Genomic DNA, 21,156 nt, shown 5'->3' with positions numbered 1-21,156 from the left:
TGAGGCTTGTTGCTTTGGGTGATTCATAGAACCATTGAGGTTGGAAAAGACCTCTCAGATGCCCAAGCCCAACTCATCCTCCCATGCCCACTGCCCACATCCCTCAGTGCCACATCCCCACAGCTCTGGGACAGCCCACAGATGGTGACCCCCCACTGCCTGGGCAGCTGAGCCACTGCCTGACTGCTCTGTGGAGAAGGACCGGTTCCTAATACCCAGCATGAACATCTGCTGGTGCAACTTGAAGCCATCACCTCTCATCCTATTGCTGTTACCTGGGTGCAGAGGCCAGCCTCCAGCTCACCACAACCTCCTGTCAGGAGCTGCAGGGAGCAATGAGGTCTCTCCTGAGCCTCCTTTTCTCCAGACCGAGCCACCCCAGCTCCCTCAGCCACCCCTCACACGTTCCTCCAGCCCTCTCCCCACACCTCCATCTGTAGGATGGGACTGGTGGTTCCTACCCACAGCTGAGCGCAGCTCCATAGGTGGGCCGTGCCATGCACAAAGACCCCCGGCATCCCCCCAGGTGTGGGTTACCCTACAGCCTTCTCACCGTGCTGGGGGCTGATTTTGGTGTCCACAGCATTTTGGAGCACGGGGCTCCAAAGCCCCAGGCCTCCACCTGAAGGCTAACTGCTGGCTTTTCAATTAGGCTGTGTTTTAGGGATACAAAAATTGCAATATTCCTTTTCTACACCTTCCCATGCACTTGCAGAGCAACCCATTATTAAGCTATTAATCACCTCTTTCAATTAATTGTTCTAAAATGACCCCGGCTTTAGTAGTTGGTTGCAATTGAAATGCTCACTTATTTTTGGAAAGGTAAAGTTGCAGACGGTGGTAATTTGAGACAGCCGAGCTATTAGCCACTGTTTAGAATCTCAATTACTCTTAAGAAGGATAATTACAAATAAAGCAAACTTGTGATCCCACATCAGTAAGAACAGTTCTTTCCCCCTTTATGGAATATACAAGCAGTTTTTCATCCACCGGATTTAATTTCCACATGAAAAATTGACCTTAACAGTATGAAGTATGGCTACAAGTAAAAACTGTGTTTTCATTGAAGAGAATAAATGCATTTCCTGAACGCCGGCTGTTAAAGCTAATTGATTTATTGGCTCTCTATATAGTGTACTATTGTCTTTGCACTCATGGGACAAGGAAGCTCTTGAGAACAGAACTAAATTCTGCCACTGCAGCATGACAGCTGAAGAGGGCTTTTTTTTAATAGAATGTGCAAGTTTCCAGAGCTAACAGAAATCCTTCTAGGGCTGGATGTACCCATAATGGATGTGGTCCTCCAACACTGTAACAGCACTGGGAAGCAGCAGCGCTGGCAGTGCGTTGCTTCCTTTTAATCAGAGGGCTTCCATTGTAAAGTATTTACGTTCAAGCAAATGCAAAGCTCTTGTCAAAAGAAGAGAAATAGGAAACTCCCTTCATCGTTTGTTTGGATTTTTTACTTTACAGACAGCAGTCAAATATTCTGTGGGAAGTCATATTTCTCCCTGCTGATGAAAACAGCTTTAAAATTCATGGAATAGCCAAATATTTGTTATTATCTCTTGCTTTTAGGTTTTATGTAAATGAGTGCCCATAAGATGAAAGCAAGCGCTTGGTAGCAGGTGGGAGCCAACTCACATAATCATACCAATAAAAAAGCCCTGAGGAAAAACAAAATAAAATGAAAAATCAATACAAGATGTTGTTCTCCAGATATGCCATTACAACGCAGTATTGCAGAGCCATACCACTGTGCTCATCAGAAGGTGATCAGGGCAAGCCAGGGGACAATTTCTCCCCTCTTGCACATGTAGAAATCCTCACGGCACGGGATGCCTTCATGGGGACAAAAGAGAACTTCCATTTCCACCCAGACAGGAGTGATTTCCACCCCTAGACCTCGTGGCCCACCTCTTGCTCACGGTTTGCAGCCTGTGCAGTGACATCTCTGTAGCAGGGAACACGTGGAGGTCAATGCTGAGCCCTGCAGGAGTTCAAGGCCAGACTGGATGGGCCTTGGGCAGCCTGATTTGGTGCCTGATCTAGAGGCTGGCAACAGCAGGGGTTGGAACTGGACAGTCTTTAAGGTCCCTTCCAACCCCATTGTTCCGTGGCTCTACCATCTCTAAGGTCCCTTTCAACACAACCACTGCCTGCTTCTCCGAATGTGGAATCTGCAGTGGGCTGCGCAGTGCTGGAGGCAGAGCTCAGGCAGTGCCCTCCCACCCATCCCCATGGCACACTGCCTGATCCACGCCACAGCCCCCAGACGCAATGACAAATTACCCTTGGGTGCTGCGGGGAGATGCAAGTGAATTAGGAAATGAATAATTAAACTCAGAGAAATAGGAGATGCTGGGGGAAGCTGCAATGACGAGAGGCTGGCAGCCATGTCCTGAGTTAGCCTGGCCAGGCTGTGCTCGGCGTCAGCCCCAACTGCTCTGCACAAGGGAAACCAGCCCATGCATGGGCACCTGTGCTGCTCTGCAAACACAAAACACACTTTCAATCAGCAAATCTCCACATCCCTTCCCTTCTCATCCCTTCCAGCCTCCTGCCCTCTCAGGACAGCAAACCGGTCACTGTCTGAAGGGTGGTGATATCTCCATGAGCCTTTGCTATAGCAACACGGCACATCTGCACGCAGAGCTTCCTCTAGTAACCATTAGTGCTTCACCTATTCGTTCCTTAAAGCATCAACATCTCATCAAAATCAAGTTTTAAAATCCCGACTCTTATCACAGTTAGTACTCATAATCCTTTTTACAGAGTAGGTGCTTCCAAATCACGTTAAATCTTTCATCTTCCTTCCGATTAATTTCAAGGTCCTTGCTGAACCAAATGGGATATTTTTAAAACCCCTCTGTTGCAGCTTTTCAGGCTTTCAGCCAACCCTGCCAGTCCAGAGCATCCAGCCAAACTACGGGAGCGCTCTGTGTTCAGCCACATCGAGAGCTCCAGGTTTTAGGAGGATGTGATAACAACAACTCTTCTATTGTTTTAATACAGTCGATAAGACAAAGGTCCATGTCAGATCCACTCCACAGCACCGGAAAAGTTTCTCCTAGGATAATCATCTGGGAGTGCTGCTGAGCTGCCAAAATGGCACGTCCCAAACTTCATCATACAAACGACAGACAACAGCACTGACCCTCATTTAATTCATCCCTAAAAGAGTCGGAAACCGAGGAAAAGGTAAAGAGGAAGAGCAGTTAACCTCTGGTGACCAAAGGTGCGCTTGATCTGTTATTTTGTATTCTATACTCTTCAAAGAGCAATATAAACAGAATTATTTATGCCCGGCAAAATGTTGCTTAATTACTTATGCACCACTGTTTGCTTGTATTTTAAGCTCTCTCTACCACCCACAGGCAGACGTTAAACAGCTGCTAAAAGCTAGCTTTAGTCTTGCCTGTTTGAAATTAGCATACTTGAGCTTTGAAAAAACTTTGTTGCCAATTTACATATGCATAGAGACTGATATTTAGACTCACCATATGACATGTCCCTCAAGAGCTTTTCTTATTGCCTCCATCCTCAGGTCTCAACCTAGAGACTGTAAATCTAGCAGGTGATTAATTCTATACCCTTGAGAAACTAGCAATTAGCACTTGCAACCAGTAAAAAATTGTCATTTCAAAACCCTGTTTACTATGCCCATGTATTTTCTATGAACTCACAGTTAACTCTAAATAGATGGGTATGGCAATAGATTTGCAGCCTATTCCATCTCTTTATGGAAAAATGTAATATAGCTCCCAGCTAATCAACCTATTAAACACACCGAGAGGGATTAAATAATTGGCATTCCTTTTTTCACATATATAAAATGGGAAGATGTAGCAAGCATGGAAATACTCTACACGATGTTTTATGTTAGCAGACCTTAATCAGCTCATTTCAACACGATGACTTTGTAGGGTTTACCTGTTTTGTGTCAATTCTTATCTCTGATAGCTGAAATTACCGTACTTCCAGATGTTCTTATGCATTATTGAGGTCTTCCGCAGTAGATGCTGGAAAAGGTAAGATAAGGTTTTATTTCTTTGTAGTAGTCACAACGCTGAGATCAAAGGCGGCAAAGTGCAGTGCTTAGTATTGAAAACTACGATGAACTTCACATTTATTTTCAAGTAGAAAATCTATCACAAAACTGCTCATCAGTCCTTAACTGTTTCAAGTGTAATCCACTGCACCGCTGCAGAACGATTTGAAGATCTGGGGGTGCTTTTTCTTAAAGAAAAGGAAAAAAAAGGATGTTTTAACACTCGCTGAACGTGCGCCCATCGGCAGCGTGCAGGACAACACACAGCACACAGCAAAGCGTGCTTCCCCTCGAGCCCCACTGAAAATCTGCCTTGCAGGGAAAGGATGCGTGGAGCTGGGGGAGCAGGGTCCCTTGTACAGAATAATCCCACTCGAGCGTTTTTTCCTCTGAGCTGCACAAATCTTTACTAAATGGCACCTTTCTGATGGGGGAAACGCTGCTGCTCCTCCCCAACCTGAGAGGGGATTTGGGGAATTCTGGAAATACATCGAGGTAAACTTTGGTGCAAAATGACCAAAGCCACATTTCCTGCATCTTCTATGGAGAAAGCAAGGAATTAGTGGTGAATATAAAAACGGTCACTGAAGGGAAGATGACTTCTTTCTCTCCCCCCCCCCCCCCCCCCCAGTACATGGGGGGCTGCTGCAGAGCCGGCCGGACTTCTTTGCACTAATTACATCATCAGATGATCCCACTGTTAAAATCAGTCGCAGGGTACCTGTACACAACTACATCCCTGCTTCTAATTACTATTTTAGTCTCTTTTTCCTTCTGACATGTTGGTGATAGATCATTATTTTTTCAGCAATTTGTTCGCATTTATATGCAATATAATTGGATCTGATTAATTATTATGATTAATGACTGCAGAATTTCCTTGCGAAGCTATTAATACTGGTAGTATCAAATGAAAGACATGGACAAATTAAAGCCAATGGAGTCCTGTTGCTTGTACTTACAATGCCGGGGCTGAAGTAACCCTTTGCTGCTCTCAGCTCTGCAATAAATGTGAGGGTTTAATGGGTATTTCCCTGCAGACCTGTGTGCATTCAGGGGGGATGAAAACATAACTACGGGGTCAGAGAGAGATTGAAATTTTAGGTGAACGAATGCATCCAAATTACACATTTTTGGGATGTATTTTACATGAGCTCAACAGCGTTATTTTAGAGCTGCGCTGATTTAAAGTCAGGGAACTCCAGCCAAAATAAAAGGCTGGGAAATATTTCTAAACAGTTCCAGATACCTTTATCCTTTCTTCAGGTCGGGGGTGCGAGAAAACTTGATGATAAAAGGCGTTAATTTCCATTAAATGTCAAATTACAAAATTTCCAAAGGATGTATTTGTGTGGCATGTGTTGTATTTTAAATTACACTCTGGCTTAGAAATGGGATATTACATGTAAAAAAGCAAACAACGACTGAGTAGCTTAGGGGATCGACTTTCCTGCTGCCTCTGGGACCTGACTTTAAATCTGTCTTTGAGCAAACTGAGCAAAAATCATTTCAGTCTAATAGCAGCAGCATATAAAAAATCAGATAGCGGGAGTTCCACGCAGGTGGCAAAAAGCTTTAGAAGAAAGGGGGGCGCAGAATCAGATGAGCGATGGCGATTTTGCCTGGATTACCGTAAAGCTCAAAACTCAAAGACTTTGAATGCGATTTCAATCTGTAATAAGTGACAGCAGTCCTCATCAAACCTTGGCAGAAATGAAGGCGTTGATATTTTGGGTGCAAAGCTACTGAGAAACTGTGGACGGGTCTCAGTCAGCCCAACATCAGAGCTGCAGAACGACGCCTGCCGACAGCAGGAATCAAACAAACACCAAACTGGGACTTCTAAAGCGTTGAGGCTTGGAGGACACTGCAAAGATGGCTGACCTGAAGCTCTAGGAATTTCCCTGCTACTGAAAAACGGCAAGAAGGTGGCAGACATTTCAGAAGGAGAACCAGCGGGCTGCTGAGTATTTTTTAGATCATCTAACATATATAAATTCAATTTTAAAATGCCTTCTTAAAAAACCAAACACAAAGGAACCCAGCCAAATCAGACGTAACATTTGTGGCCAGGTGCACAGAATCCCCTACTTGCCAAACTCATCCTGGTAACGACAAGAAATTCCAAATTATCACGATGTAAGCTGAAAGTCACAATATACAGTTACCTGTAACAAACTACGTGCCTCCTGATGTGAGAGCATCCTGGGTGTGCCATTCTGCAGCTGATGCTTACAGGCTGCTTCTGCCTGCATTTCCATGGGCATGCCGTAAATCACAGAATCACCAAGGTGGGAAAAGACCTACAAGATGATCCAGTCCAACCATCCACCCATCACCAATAGCTCAAACCATGTCCTTCAACACAACATCCAAATGTTCCTTGAACACCTCCAGGGTCGGTGACTCCACTACCTGCCTGGGCAGGGGAAAAGCAGTAAACATGCTGTCAGAATCACAGTTCTCATGCAATATCTACAGCAGTTCATGCACCGACTGCATGTCACTGCAAATAAGAAGCAGGAATAAAAATGAGCTTTCCCTACGTGTTTGGGCCCTTCTGCCCCAAAGAAAGGTGGGAGATAACACAGGACAATCACATGTAATGGCTCAAAAGAGAAAGTTAAAAAATCAGAAACGGGGAGTTCAGCAGCATCATTAAATGAAACGCCATTAGAATTCCACTAGGTAAACTGTGACCATGGATGCACGCAGCAGGATGAAACAATTAGGGACTCACACTCAGGAACTGTGAGTGCCTCACCTGCCCAGCTCCTCACTGCCACTGTTACTCAGATTTTACACACCAGACCATCAAATGGAGCTGAATTCCATCATATAATGCGCTGAACTCACAGCAAAGATGGTTAGCTAGCAAAATAATAGATGAACAGCAGTGCAGAAGGTGGTGAAGTTTCCTTCACCCACATCCCTGTCCCACCTGGAGCCATGGCTCACTGAAGCACCCTGACTGCTTCTGGGGGTTTGTTTTCCAAGCTACAACCAAACAAAGCCCTTTCCAGCCTTGGCTGATCAAATGTCATCATCAACAAAACAGGGGCTTGAATAAATCTGGAGTGTGGTGGCTGATGTGGTTGTCATATTCATGGAAGCTCCAGTTAGCTCCATCAGAGGAAACAAGTGATGATGAAAAAGGTGCAGGCAGAATGCCTAATGGACTGCAGCTGTTATTTGCTGGCTCCCAAAAGGGGTGTCTGGAAAAGCATTTGCAAAGGGATGGATAGGAGGAAAGGGATGGAGGAGAACGTGCAACACAGCCATGGGATGCTGAAAGGCAAGAAGGCACAAGGCAACCAACTGGAAGCATCCAACATGGGCAAAGAGGAACAACTGATCCATGTAAACCTGGAGCAGAAGGAAACTACGTGGGACAGCAAGCAAAACATGAGGATGGGCTGCTTCTGAGCTGCAGGCTGCCAAGTGAGCGCTGCACAGATTCTGGGAAGCCATTCCTCCCCAGGAACAGGGAACCAAAAAGCTCCCAGCAGCTGAGACACATGCTTGTCATGTACCAACCCAAATTAGCACTCCCTGATTGTCCGGCCCTCGTGCATTTTGCAGAACTAAGAGTACAATCTTCAGGAAAAAAAAAAAAAAAGGATGTTAAACCCCTTATAATCCACGACTGCTAATCAAAAGACTTTGCTTACACCAGAAGCAGAACCACTTGCTTACATTTAAGATCTATTTTTACATGTCTTCAGCTGACTTCGTCCTCGGGAAGCTTACAGACAATAATGCACTACTGCCCAATTAAAAGTACCTGGAAACCTTCATTTCATCAGTTGCCTTTGTATCTTCAGGCTCCCCTCTGCTCCCAGGTAGGCAGCATTAACCCATCTTGTATGCAGAAGAGATTATCTGAAGAAGCACACATCTCTAATCTGAAGATGAAAAACAATGTCCTGAGAGCCTTTAAAATGGTTTCACAGAAAATGAGGGTGAGATTATTTCGTTCTCCTGTTTTCATTTTTCTTGGGGGGCTTTAATCATTTTTTTTAATAAAGACAGTTGAGATAACCGAAATATCAGTTCAGAAGCCACCGAGGAAACAACATTTAGACCACAGTAATAGAACAGGCAAATGTGAGCGTCACAATCTCCTAGCATCTTTTGCACTGTATTAACAAAACACAGCATCATCAATCTCCCAGTGTTGTTTTTCACCTGACTACCACCTTTTGCCTTGCACACCCCAAGGAGCGTAATTACAGTCACATAACATATGTACGGGAGTTTGAAAAGGGGAGAATAAAAATGATTTTCACACTTTGGTAAATAGGCTTTGGTAAATGGGCAGAGCCCTGCACTTTCCTTCTTGCAACTTTCTCAAAGTTTTAAGCATTTTTTGTTTAATGTAAAATTTAGAACAGTGCTGGAGTGCTTGAAGACTCTACATGTAACTGAATGCGAGCCTATTGCTGCATAACTCCAGAATGCATAAATAGCAACTTCAGACAGAGGACTTACTATGTACACGTATTTCCTTGCTAATAGTGTCCTTGAAAACAAAATATGCCTGGAAGAAGGACATTATAGACATATTACATATATATCCACTGTTGGAAACATCTATCAAAAAAGCTTTAAGAGGTGAAACGTAGATTTATATCCTTACTTTTCTGTTTTTTTTCAGCTGTGAAAGATAAAAGAGGTTGAGCGCACAGCAAGAAGAAGAAATTCAACAACAAAAATAAACATGCCACAATGCTGAAGAAATCTCAACTCTACAGCCATTATTTCCACTATTTCCGAACTCCTAGCACAAAGAGTCCCTGCACCTTAAGCTTATCCCAATTTAAGATAAGGGAAGCTCAAGGAATGTTGTCAATTATCCTCTCCCGAAAAGCAGTGCCACATTCACGCACCACAGAGGCAGATTAGAGTTCAGTAAGAGCCTCCGTTTGTTTCTGCCTTCCCATTTAAGTATGGATAACACACTGCACTGACGGAAGGGAAAAAACAAGCAGGACATATTAACACAGCCTCATCTCCCAGCCTCTGCTGAGCAGGTTCTGATTGCGACTCAATCACTCATTAGAAACTCAGGCCATAAGCTGATTTTATTGGTGCTCTCAAGGCGGCCCTAAAGCACGGCAGGAAGGTGTAAGCTGTGAAATGCTCACATTGCAGCCAGCAAATGGGAAAAGAGGGCAGGCAGGCAGAGCCCCAGTGCTGCAGGGGGTGAGCAGGACTCACGGAGCTGGACCTGCAGTAGGTCCTTTGGTGCATTGCTTGCTAAGGACGATGAGAGCAGATGCCCACATGCCAGCACAGCCCAACAGCAGCCATGATGGGAGGTGAGATTTGATGCAGAGAGGCACTCAGAATCAATTTGCAGCAGTGAGTAAAGCTCCTAATGCGCGTGGTTCAGACGAGGAAGGCGCTGCCTGCCCCACAGAGCCCCCGCTGCTCCTTCCCCACCCAAAGGTCTTAGAGCTGCTCTCCAGTGAGCAGGAAAGGGAGCACGTGTTTCTCAACGCATACTGCAGTGATTGAAAGAGCAGCCATTTGTCTCAAACTAACACATTCCAGAGAATTCAAAGAGCTTTGGCCATACTACTGCCCGTGTGCTTTCTCCTACCACGAGACCTGTGCAATATGCGAGAGCTGTCTGAAGACACGCTCCGCTCCAGGCTCTGTGTGCAGGGGTAATGCCAATTTCAATAGCTGGGTGACTGAGAGCATTTCTGCATCTCTAAGGCAGGTCTTCTCAGCTTTACCTCGGGTGAAGCAGCGAGACCTAAAAATCAAGCACTCGATGAGTTCCCATGATCAGGTACTTAAGTTCTCTATGGCGGCATCTGAAAACCTTACAAATGAAGTGTCCGTGGTTTATAAATTGGTCGTATCCAGTAGCTACTAAGTCTGATCTGTAACCTGTCTGCTGTTACGCAAAGAAAACACTTACAGAAATACAAGTACGTGCTTAAGGTCAGTTAATGGCTATATTTCCCTCATTAAGACAACAAACATCGCTGATAAGGAAGGTAGCTCTTCTCTCCCACTCATAAAACCAAAAGGCAACAGAAATAACTTCATTCTCTCCCTACTTCTTGCAGTAAAATGAAAGTGACAGGAAACCGACTATCAAAGTAGAAAAAGGAATGTGGTTTAATCAGTGTATACACCATTAGCAAGACCACTAATGGGACAATCTATTATAGGACAACTCTTCTAAATTTCAGCTTTCACGAACAATGTTAAAATTTTTTAAAGCTTCCTGAAAAGTGCTACAGGACTGACTGGAGCCTGCAGAACCCACAGCATACAGAGAAGCTCAAGGAGTTCCACCTATTTAATTTACTCAAAAGATGCCATTCCATGGTCTTTGAGGTCCCTTCCAACCCAAGCCATTCTGTGATTCTATGACTTGAGCATAACCTAAATTACTTGTGTGGGCAACAAATTCCTGATGCCAAAGCCCTCCCTCATTTCCTAGGTAAAGACCCAGAAGATCCAGCAGCAGACAGATGCCTTAGGGTGTGTTTTGACTAGATTTGCCTGTACCTTTCCCAGCAGGGCAACAGGAGGGCTTTCCTGATGGTACAGCAGTCCACACGTCTGTGTGTGCATGGGGGGAAGCAGCAGCATTCACACCTCTTGCTAAAACTCCAGCTGAATTTGCATCCCTCAACCTCAAACTAATCAAAAACAATGAGAATATACATATATATATATTATATATAACACGTCTACAGATATTTTTTACAGCATTATGAAGCCAGATGATATAAAATATATAGAATTAAAAAGCAAGTGCAATAACACAAGATGGTAAAAGGCGTCCCAGCGTTTATCCCCATGGCTGGGATGAGCTGTGCCACTCTCAGAGGTTTCATGTAGCCATGGGGCCAGGAGCACAGTGGAGCACGGGATCCTGCAGTGAGCACTGCCTCCCATCCCACCCCACCGCCTCGGCTCTGTGCAGCCAGCACGGACTGTTTTACAAAGAAACAAATTGAAAGCAGCTCTGAGGGTTACCCAGTGAAGTTCAAGCACATTGCTTTCAAATTTCCTCGTAAATAAAAATACATGGGAAAGAGAAGAGCTCGCAGTACCTCGGTGCATCCCTCGAGCATGGTTCATAGCCCCCAGCGCACCGCTCTGGTTTTATAAATTAGAAATCTTGTCATCTTATCGTGGAGACCAGGAAAATTGTGGCAAACTTTATCTGCTAAGTGAACCCTAATAACCTCAACTTTAACTTCAAGAAAATTACACGAGGAAGCATTTCCCAGCCTTGCACGTTGCGGGAGACAGAATTCTTTCTTTTCTCCCATCTCCCCGGGAGTTATTAACCCTCCTGCAGAGCCCCAGGGACCCCCAGCAGCCAGCACTGCCCACGGGCTCCGAGCAGCAGCCTGCCTTGGCAGCGTATCTGCCGCAAGAGCTTATGGCTCACAGGCTGACTAAAGCTCACAACAGGTGATGGAAAGAATTTAAAGAAAATCACAGCCTTCGGAATCAAAAATGTTACATCGCTAGGGCGGTTTCTCATGGAAAATGGTATTTTTTCTGTTTAATTGCAGAGCCGTGCTCAACGCCCTGGTCTGTCTGAAAGCAGCCGGTACAGACCCAGTGCTGCAGCAGCCAGGTGCAATGCTGGTGCTCTCCGTGCAGACAGCTCAGAGGTGAGCTGGGCATATGCTGGTGCTCAACAGTTCCAGCCCTCCTGGCTTTTAAATGAGAGCCTTAGAGTGTTATGAGGATAGTGTGCAAGTATGGAAAATCACAGCTATGTTCCAGAGCTCAGTTTTGCAGGAAAAACTTGAAACAACCTACAGTAGCTTGGAAAGGTAAAACTAAACAATTAAATGTGTCACTGAAACAAAACCGCGTAAAGATTTTTCTGTTATTAGTTAGTAAATTTGGGGGTGTCATCCCATAATGTTTTTTAACAACTGACTTGGCAATACAGCAGCTCTGTGCCTAACAAACCAACACTGGGCCAACAACACAGGGGGAATGGTGATGAAATGATCACAGAATCACAGAATGGCCTGGGTTGCAAAGGCCCACAGTGCTCATCCAATTCCAACCCCCTGCTGCGTGCAGGTCGCCAATGAGCAGCCCAGGCTGCCCAGAGCCACATCCAGCCTGGCCTTGAATGCCTGCAGGGATGGGGCATCCACAGCCTCCTTTAACAAGAACTCTGACTGTGCCATCGACCTTCAACCTTTTGTCCAAAAAGCACCACTATTTTTGATGACCAGAATCCAAATATCTTTAACATACACAAGGAAATTTGCCTGAATGCTCAGTTAGCCCAACAATAATTCTGAGACTGCAAGCCGAGGTCCCTTTTCCCCCAGATGTTCTCAGATCTCAGGAACACAGCATTCTGAATCTGTTTCCTTCCAGTAGTTTTATTCAATCTGCTCTCTCCTTTGCTTTCAGACTTCCCAATCTTTTTAATTATCATTAATAATCTTGAGCTTTGACTTCAAGCACAAAGAGCACAGGTTACAGTTCTGACAGGAGCACCGGAATACTTTCCATCAATCTGAGCACCATGCCTTCCTTTTTAGGTTCAGAAAAGACTTTTTCTCATTCCAGGCAAAATTAGAATTTCACCCGCAGGTTCTCCTGGTCCATTACTATCTCATTGGGTGACCTCAAGTCACACATCGTGTCTGTATGCACACGAGAGAGGTAGTGAAGGTGTGAACAGGGTATTAAGCAAGTTGTCAAAAATACCACCCTACTCAATCAAGCTTTCAAAGGCAAATGGAAAACCCAGCCACAAGTGAGCCGGGTGCACCTCAAAGCCTAACTGCGACCTCTGAGAGCACTCATGGAGCGCCTTAGGAAACCTCCTCTCACAACACTTACTGAAGATGCAAATTCAGATCTGCCTAGTAAAATACTTCACGATTAACGTGGTGAAGTTGTGGGGAAAAAACACAAGGCTGCTGAGCTTTCTACCCCAGGCTGACATGCCATCACACTGGTATCTAGCGTAAGAAACACTCACCCGCACTGCTTGAGTCAACCCTGCTTCCACAGCAAGGGATGTGCAGCCTGGCTGCTGGGCAAGGCTCTGCCTTGGAAAGCTGCATGGGAGAGCACAGTGTGAACCACCAGACCCCACTGAGGGCCATGGGGAACAGGAGTGGACAGCATGGGACCACCACATCACTGTAGGCACAATGGGAATGAGTAAATGCACCCCGTGGAGGTCAGCCTTGAGGAAAGAAAACCAAGTTAAGGAGTAAGTTCACGTGGGCAGACCAGACTATTAGCAAGGAGCATGTAATAAAGGACTTTGTTTAAACAAGCTGAGTTTCTAAATTTGCAGAGATATCACTAAAGCAATATATTGGTCACATCAGGAACCTCATCTTCCGTGACAAGCAGGAAAGGAAGAAGAGCGTCCCGCAGTTTATTTTCTACAGCAGCTTTCATGCCTCACAGCCCCTGCTTCCAGCATCCCATCCTGCATCACCACAACCCTTCGTGCTGCAGCCCATGCCCCTGTGTGGCACCGTGACACGCAGTGCCCCAGCAGCACCTGGCTGTGGGGTCCTGGCACAGAGCCCTCGAGCAGCACACAAAGCTGCTGCCCTGAGCATGGATGGAGAGCATCGTTAATAAAGCAGGGAGCAGACCAGGCTGCAATCATGCCCCGCTAATCCTCTTAAAACAAACTGAGGTATTCCTTCACGGCGGTAATTATTTGCACAGGGTGGAAATAACAACCATATAGAACAAATTAAAACTTTACCTTCAGATGCTACCTCGATTGTCATGCAGATTTTCATTTGGCCAGGAAAAGACCCTCAATACCCAGCCCCTCTCCTAACAATCACAGTAAGGCCGTGACGTCACGGCTCGGCTAATTCCAACTTTGCCTGATGTGTTTTGCTGCGCCGTTCCCTCCGTATGGCCTGGTGCTCAAAGCAGACGCGGTCGGAAATCTCTTTGATTAAAAGAGGGAGCAATACATCAAGTGCTGCGGGGCCTTCTGTGGGCTACACCTGGGCTGGGAGGAAAGACGCATCAAATGACCGGCGCTGGGCACAAACTGCTTGTTGAGGCTTTTTTTTTCAACACAACCGTCACACGTTTAAATGTCATGCTGGGATTTAGTTAACTAAGGTGGCAGGTTCTTAAAACGCAGAATTTATTATGTTGAAATTCTCCGAATGCGAGACCGAAAAGGGAAAAAATACGTCGACTTTTATTTATTTCCTAAATAAATATAGGCAATTTAGTCCTTCCCCCAAATACGGGCAGATTAGATGAGTTAGACAGTAGTCAATTCATTTTGCATAGGAATGGCTCATTAAAAAAAAAGAGCCCCACATTTGTATTAGGCTCCGATTGGACAGTGTGCAAAATGAATTTACGGTGTCACTCAGAGATGCAGCAGGACTAATGAGGGAGGGATACGGCACGGGTAAATCTGCGCCGCATTCATTCCCTCCACTGGATCGGCTCACCAAATGGAGGTGTCCCTCATTATGTATGTGTCTCAGGAGCTTTCTTTAATATTTTAATAAATAACAACATCAGCCCAACAAGAAATTAATGAATAGTATCATTAATAATGAGCCGGAGTCTTGTAGTGATGGGACAGATATTAAATTGAACCACAGTGGTGCTATCTCTGGAGACTTGGGAATTTTCCAGCGGCAAACAAGGCCACCGAATGAGGCAGCCACCGCGCCGTGCCAACAGCTTTTACAACAGGTTGGGAGTAATAAAAGAGGATTTTCTGCACGATAAAGTTAAGCCTTAGAAAATCTGCTGGTGGAGATCGGTGTGAAAAGTACTGCCAAACGTGATCCTTAATTAAACTTTAATTAAGATAAAGCTCTTTCTTTTGAAAGGGGGGGGGAAAGAGGGGGAGCGGCAGCAAAAAGAGAGCCGGCTATTTCCCTACCAGTTTGGGATCTGAAATAATTCTGCATTAAATCACAGAAAACTGCGTTCAAATACATTCAATCCTCAGAACCTGGGGAATTCGGAGCCGTGGATGCAGCGCTGTGCTGAGCCCCTCTCATCCATGGCACCCAGCACCCCTACGGTCCCCCTAAGGCTCAGGATTTATCCCTTTCATTGCAATACCACATACGTACAGATAGATGTAGTACATGGAGTATATATGGTACAGAAAACAGCATGCACAGTCTGTGAGTATGGGAAACATCCTCACAAAACAAAACACGTTTCCACCCTGAAGCTCAGGACAAAACCTCTCAGATGGGAGCGGCGCGCACTCGCCATAGCAAAAGGGATGGGGATTATTAACAAGTACCATCAAAATGAATTCACAGCCAGTTTCCCAACAAAGTAAATCCCAAATGCTGCCCAGAACTGAATTTCACAGGAGCGATGGCACGCTTTTCCCAAAAATGCTTCTGGCCAGGCTGTCGGCCGCACCAGGATGGCAGATCAGCCAAATTGCTTTGCAGGGGCCGTTCTGTTCTCATAAAGCCTCTCTAACCCAGCACACAACCAACTCCGGTCCCTGCGTGTGGTTCATACACAGACCATATGGAACGGGGACCGTGCATCTTTGGGAGCTTAATTAGCTACTTCTTGAGCATCCAACGCTGCTTCTGTGCCTGAGCACTTGATTTCTCTTTGAAATATGTAAGACAGCCTCACCAAAAGCAACTGCTCGCCACGTCTCAAAGCCATATTTAACCCCATCTCCTGCTGCTATCGCGCTATTTTGAGACTGGAGCTCCTCGCTGGTCTTTCTTCAAAGTTCAGAGCACCTGTTATACTTGTGATTAAACGATTGTCACATAGCGGCTGTATCAGTATTTTTAGAGAGGCTGATAATTTGGGAAGAACACAACAGACAGCCCATCTCCCCAGATGGGGGTCTAGCCCCCAGCGCGCCGCTCTTCCCCGTCCCACAGGCAGCGCCACATTGACTGGGTTGGGGTTCTGGAAAGGAGCAGCAGCCCCGCGTTGTGGCAGCTGCCACTCATCACTGTCTCTGATCTGAAGTGCTGCCTCCCACCAAAGAGCCACGGGGGTCCCCAGAGCCCAGGACACTTCCCAGCACCTCACCCCCTCCACCTGCAGCACCGCGTGCGCACCGCTGCCCGATCCCACCCAACCATCCATCACACCAATTGGAGCCGCTGCAGAACCGGCCATTTTTTATTTACTGTCTGAAAGAGACCCTAAGAGAAATTGTACATTTTGACGTGCTCCCGCCGTAAATTACCCGAGGTCCGTATTTTATCAGGATGCTATTATGCTGGCAGATAATAGTTCATTTTTAGGCTGTTATAGCAGAGATCATAAGGATCCACCCTCAGCAGCTATGTCTTGTAACTGCCTTTCACCGTCTGGAAGCACAGGCAATTTTTCCATAATAAAAACTGGATTAGCATGTATCAAGAAGAGGTCCCACCAGCTGTCACTTTGAAATCAGGCTACTCCATCCGATGTTCGCACTGATAACGGATCAACCCATAAATGACAAGCACTTTTCCTGTATTTATCTAATAAGTGGCTAATACAGGCCAGCATCTTCTCTAATAAAACAATATAAGAGAAGGAAGAAGCGGGCTCAGTTCTACTGGAATTGAATATGAACTGAGCAATATTCGCACGTGAAATTACGACGTGGAAATTTATACTTCAATTTTTCACCTGTTGCTGCTTCCTTCTGTTTCATTTTAATGCACCATTCCCACAAGTCGTTAAGAATGATTTTTCATTAGGATCAGATTTAAAGTTTTCCAAAATCTGGCTTATTTTCATTTCTTTATCACGGGTCTCTGTGTATGGATGCATATATGTTAATCAGAAAACAAGTTGTCTATGAAAGAATGGATTCTACAAGTGAATTTCAAAGAGCAGCATCTTGCTGGATGAACTAACAATAGTAGAAATAGCTTCAAAGGGGAGCAAAAGAAAATGTTATTCATTTCTTCTGCTTGATATTTATGAAGCTATTTGCTCGCCTTCTCATCATTAGTAATGATGCAAGTCCAAAACCACAGCTAAAAACATACCAAGAATTAGTCTTAGAGTGGGAAAAACATCATTCTGCTAAAGGTAATGCAAAAATTGGGGTTAACTTGGCTATATTAATAAAGCAGGAAAAAAAAATCATCAACAAAAGACTGATGACTGGCTAATAATGAAAAGACAAAAGAGCTGTCCTGATGAAAGATTGCATTTTCATCTGGCTTTGAAACCAAATTTTACACTTTCACTATCTAATTCCAGAAGAAAAGTGCAGATGATAAAAAAACAGAGGCACTCCCATCCCACCAGCACCCCACGAGCACAGCCCTGCCTGCAGCCAGCCCTGCTCCAGTGCTGGGAGTGCAGATCCACAGCTCTCCTCTCCCAGCACCCGTTTTCTGGATCCCGTTTCGATGCCTGCATGGCACTGATAAAGCAGCACCACATGGAAATAATTTCTTTCTCACAAGGAGAGGATTCTTGCAGAGATTTTTCTTTCCAACACACACTCAAAGTTTTTCAGCGCACCGCAGCCTGGTTTCATGGAAGAACAGTGTGTACTCCTTGCAGCATCCACAACTACAAAACCACCATTCCAACAGAGAGCCCTCCAATGTCTGTGAAGGATGCAGAGGGGAGGATGCTGCTCCAGGGAGGACAGAAGGGAGAGCCTTCATGAGGAATGTCAGCATTGCCATTGGGCCAGAGGCTCCCAAAGCAGAGCAAGCCCTTAGCTCAAAACACTGCTTCCTACCTGGGCTAACACATCAGCACCACGCAAGCACAGCAAAGCACAGGAGGCGACTGTATTTATAGCCATAGAATCACAGAATCTCCAAGGTTGGAAAAGTCCAACCCCACCCCCCCATGCCCACATCCCTCAGTGCCACATCCCCACAGCTCTGGGACACCCCCAGGGATGGTGACCCCCACTCCATGGGCTGCTGTGCCACTGCCTGCCTGCTCTTTGGAGAAGAAATGCTTCCTAATACCCAACCCGAGCTTCTTCCAGCACAACTTACAGCCACCACCTCTCTTTCTATCGCTCTCATCCCAGCCTACCTTTCTGTCCCTGATTTTCACTGTCAACTGGTTTATGTTTTGATGTCCAAGACTCAATTACCATTATCATTGCTTTACTTTGCGTCACCACAAATGCTAAGAAATGAGAGAAAATGAGGCTTATATCCAGTGTGCCCCCCCCCCCCAGTCACGGTGGGGCAGAGAGGAGACTCAGCGGTCTCTGCCCATTGCAGAGGAAAATGGCACGCGTTGCTTTTTCTCTGGCTGCACAGCAGACGGAGGCGTGAAGGAAACTCATCACTGGCTCCGAACCAAGCGCCTGCAGAGAGCTAAAGGCAGCTTTCACCAGCAAGGGGAGAGAGGAGAAAACAGCACTTGTTGGTCACAGGAGAGGGGGAAGCCGAAGGCCAGAGGGCAAATTCCACTTGCAACATGCAACATATTTTTGTGGGCTGAATCCATTCCCCGACCGTCAGAAGGGCTTCGGCTGCAGAGAGCGGCACGCGGCACCGGAGTCAGCAAGTAGGTGTGGGAGCAGAGAGCTGGAAATCATGGAACAATTAGCTGATGAGTAACGAGAATGCACCGCGCTGCCTTGCTTCACGGCAGTGCTGGCTGTGCTGTCCTGCGCTGGGAAAGAGACTCCTCATTTTTCCCTTTGTTTGGCCAAGCACGTGGGAAGGGAAGCAGGCTGGGATGGAGGGCAGGCTCACAAATGGGTTTGTTTATTGCATTTTTGTGGTATTGTTTTGCTTATTGTTTAGAAGAAATATTTTAGAAAAAAAAATCATAGAGACAGAAAAGGGGAATTGTTAGCGAGAAACCACAGGCACCAAAGTTCTTGGTGCTTCCAAGGCGTCTGGCATACAAAGGCTGCAAAATCCCTCACAAACTGATAAGCACTACCTGTTTCATAGTGCTGATGCACACAAAGATTAGAAGACTTTCCAAGTGTTTGGCAGGGGCAAAACTAGCAGTATGCTGCAGACTTCAAGTGCTTCTCTGCACATATTTGATAACATTTGCTTCCTAAACAAATTAAATCTGATATTAAGAAAAAAAAAAATCCACCAACACGCACACAACTTTTCCTGCCCTCAATTTAACTTTTTCTTACACTTCAAAGAAAATAACACACAGCCCGTACTCAACATCACTGCAAAATGTGAACTAAGTTTACTCAGAGGGTGGTGATGCACTGGAACAGGCTGCCCAAGGAGGCTGTGGATGCCCCATCCCTGCAGGCATTCAAGGCCAGGCTGGATGTGGCTCTGGGCAGCCTGGGCTGCTGGTTGGTGACCTGCACACAGCAGGGGGTTGGAACTGGATGAGCACTGTGGGCCTTTGCAACCCAGGCCATTCTAGGATTCATTCTATGAATCACCAGTATGCCTTCATTGAGTGACACTGAAGACTTGAAAACCTCCCCTCTGACAGTTCCATTCTCTATGAGATTTTTTATCTTTGTGTTGTTTCGGAAAACCATAGGAAAGGAAGAGAAATACCATTCATGAAACAAAACAGTCCCACACGGCAGAGAGGAACTGGTAGAAACGGAATAACCTGAGTTAGAAGAGATCCACGTGGATCATTGAGCGCAACATAAAACTGGCTTGTAGTTTTGTTAAATCTGGTACTCTAGCACCAGATACGCTGTTTGAAAATATCAGAACTCATGCATTGGAGAAGGAACAAGTCTTTGCTGCCGTTGCTATTCTGTTGCATATTTAAGGCAAGATCTCAACATCTCTTTTACACGTGGTCCAAGGGAGCTCCTCTACAATCAATTTTAGCTGAGCAGTTTTGTTCATGGCAAAACAAAGTGCACGGAGGGGCAGGCAGTTTGCATTAAGGGGCAATAACGCAAAGAGGTGTCTATGGGCATGCACAGGGCTGCAGCCTGAAACCTCTGCAGCAGCAAAGCTGCACTGTTCCCCACTAAGCTGCACCACCACCCTCAGGCTCGCATCTCCCCGTGCTGGGCAGCCTGCCTCCAGACTACCAGACAGTGTTTGACAAAGTTCCACATCAGAGATTAAGGTCTTTGTGCAGAGATTGAGGTCTACAGAAAGAAAGGAAGCGGAATAGACAGAAATGTAACATAAAATGGATTGACATCGGCTAAAGGGCAGAGCGGGGAGGGAGACAGCCATAAACACAAACTTTTCTTTAGGGGAGAAGCAACCAGAAAGATGTTATTCGGCATGAAGAGTCCCGCAGTGTCATTTAAGCAGAAGACACAGAAAGTAAATACAAACTGATAGCAACCAGCAAAACCTACAATCACTACATCACTGTGAGACCAATGGTGGGCCAGTTGGAGCCCCTGTTCTGCCAATTAACTAAGAGGAAAATATTCATCAACAAATGCAGAACAAGCTTCCCCCAGTGTGAAGAGGAGCGTAATGCAGAAAGCTGTACAGCACAGCACTAACGCTCAGCTGCAAACTCATCCGGACGTGCTTTACTTGTTTTAGTTTGCACTGTTTTCTGGGGCACCATGTCAACATATATTGAGGTTGTAACTCAACACACCACTACAAATAAATTTAGCTCTACCCAGCAATTTTTAGTCTGATGGCAGTTTTTAAATGTTCTCACAAGAACGTGATCTGTGCAGTGGATTATGTGCAGTTTGTTTGTTTTTCCTTCTTCTCCTAAAAGCTCCTTCTGCACAACACATCACACCAAGTGCATGTGCTTCATTTTACACTCTAAAATAATTTTGGCGTCAAATATGCACTTTTAAATGTGTGCTACCCCCTAAAAGTACCATGGATCACCATAAGGGACCACATCTCCCACCACTGCACAAGGAGCAGGCAAGATTTCAGTCCCACAACAGAGGAGCTTCCCACTTTCATGAATACTTCCATTATGCTCATATCAAGAGCAAGCTATGTTGTAGCTTCTAGCTTTCAGAAAACGATACCCTTGAAAGCTTATTTATATTTTTGTGCTCTTGCTCTAGCAATTAATGCGACGGCTTTGGAGGTGGATCTGTGATTTTATGCAAGTGGAGAGAGCACAAATTGTAAGCTTTTATTTATATCCCACACAGACATCATTAGAGCACATGCACACACACACACATATATCCATAGAAATGAGTGTGCCTC

At 45.5% G+C, this 21,156-nt stretch overlaps 1 long non-coding RNA gene across 1 annotated transcript in view; it reads right to left on the bottom strand.

Annotated features, from left to right (window-relative positions):
• Positions 1-18,164: 18,164 nt before the first annotated feature.
• Positions 18,165-21,156, bottom strand: part of LOC122183737 — a 60,287-nt gene continuing 57,295 nt past the window's right edge. Inside the window, exon 3 of the long non-coding RNA XR_006180346.1 lies at positions 18,165-18,579. This is a non-coding gene — a long non-coding RNA (uncharacterized LOC122183737). The remainder of the gene's footprint in view (positions 18,580-21,156) is intronic.

The sequence above is a fragment of the Lagopus leucura genome, unplaced genomic scaffold (assembly GCF_019238085.1).
Source record: "Lagopus leucura isolate 7727_CA_CO unplaced genomic scaffold, USGS_WTPT01 Super-Scaffold_100019, whole genome shotgun sequence".
Taxonomy (NCBI): domain Eukaryota; kingdom Metazoa; phylum Chordata; class Aves; order Galliformes; family Phasianidae; genus Lagopus; species Lagopus leucura.
The sequence above is the reverse complement of the archived record's forward strand: the minus strand, read 5'-3'. Positions and strand labels throughout refer to the sequence as shown.